General features: G+C 46.8%; 1 pseudogene; it reads left to right on the top strand.

Annotated features, from left to right (window-relative positions):
- The first annotated feature begins 233 nt into the window (after window positions 1-233).
- Window positions 234-1,034, top strand: LOC112320020 (small ribosomal subunit protein eS4, X isoform-like; annotated as a pseudogene).
- The last annotated feature ends 643 nt before the right edge of the window (window positions 1,035-1,677 follow it).

The following is a 1,677-nucleotide window of genomic DNA, read 5'->3' as shown; positions in this document are numbered from 1 at the left end:
TTCATGTTATGTACTGAATTTGTGTCTCCCCCAAATTCCTATGTTGAGGCCCTTACCTCCAGTGTGACCGTATTTGGAGATAGGAACTTTAAGGAAGTAATTAAGGTTAAATTAAGTCATAAGTGTGGGGTCCTAATCCAATGGAACTGGTGTCCTTATAAGAGGAAGAAACACCAGTGCACAACCTCCTACTCATTTTTCTTGGCTCACCGGAAAGAGAAGGTCCTCTTTCTGTGCCTAGTACAGCCATGGCTCGTGGTCCCAAGAACCATCTGCAGCATGTAGCAGCTCCATAGCACTGGATGCTGGATGAACTGATGGGTGTGTTTGCTCCTTGGCCATCTACCTGTACCCAGAAGCTGAGAGAACGTCTCCCTGTCATCATTTTCTTAAGGAACAGACTTAACTATGCCCTAACAGGAGGTGAAGTAAAGAAGATCTGCATGCAGCAGTTTATTAAGATTGATGGCAAGGTCTGAACCGATATACCCTACCTTGCTAGTGTTATGGATGTCATCAGCATTGACAAGACCGGAGAGAATATTTGTCTGATCAATGACACCAAGGGCCGCTTTGCTGTTCATCGTATCACACCTGAGGAGGCCGAGTAAAAGTTGTGCAAAGTGAGGAAGATCTTTGTGGGTACAAAAGGAATCCTGCATTTGGTAACCTATGATGTGGCACCATCTGCTACCCTGAGTGGCATCGAGGTGCACGACACCATTCAGGTTGATTTGGAGACTGGCAAAATTACTGGTTACATCAAGTATGACACTGGTGTATGGTGCCCAGAAGTGCTAACCTGAGGAGAACTGGCGTGACACCCAACAGAGAAAGACACCTTGGTTCATTTGACATAGTTCATGTGAAAGATGCCATTGGCAACAGCTTTGCCATCTGGCTCTCCAACATTTTTGTTATTGGCAAAGGCAACAAACCATGGATTTCACTTCCCTTTGGAGGGTATCCACCCCACCATTGCTGAAAAGAGAGAAAAGAGTCTGGCAGCCAGAGTCTGGCACCACAGTGGGTGAAATGAGTTCTCAGTGACATGCTTGGAACTGCCTTTTGTATATAATTAAAGATAATATGGCATAGGAAAAAAGAGGAAGAGATACCAGGGATGGGTGTGCACAGAGAAAAGACCCTGTAGGGACATAGAGAGAAGGCAGATTAGTATCTATTGTTTAAGCCACTGTCTGTATTATGTCATGACATCACTCATAGACTAATACAGCTCACCTATTTCTCTTCTAATAGCCTCCCTGTCCCTACATCCCCTAGGCTATGTAATGGCTCCAAGCTCAGGAAGAGCTGCTCAAATGACTTCCTGCCACTCAAGGTCAAGCTCTTGACTTTTCTATCCCTCTTGTATCTCCCACACCCAATTTACAGGCCCACCCAAACTTCTTTTCCATATGAATGGCTGGTCTTGGCTCAGGCTGCACAATTCCTAAATCCTCTCAAACAAGCAGCAGCAGGCCTCAGTGAGCCACAGGCCCAGCACTAGCAGTAGCCAACCTAGATTCACAGCTTGGCTTCACCTGGGAATCTCCAAGCCCAGCACAAGTAGCAGCCATCTGAGATTGCTTTATAGCTGAGGCAGGGTGGCCCCAGACAAAACACAGGTGGGGGCTGACCTTGGCCTGCATCACCCAGGAAACCCCAGGGCCAGCA

The sequence above is a fragment of the Desmodus rotundus genome, chromosome 12 (assembly GCF_022682495.2).
Source record: "Desmodus rotundus isolate HL8 chromosome 12, HLdesRot8A.1, whole genome shotgun sequence".
Lineage (NCBI taxonomy): Eukaryota > Metazoa > Chordata > Mammalia > Chiroptera > Phyllostomidae > Desmodus > Desmodus rotundus.
The sequence above is the reverse complement of the archived record's forward strand: the minus strand, read 5'-3'. Positions and strand labels throughout refer to the sequence as shown.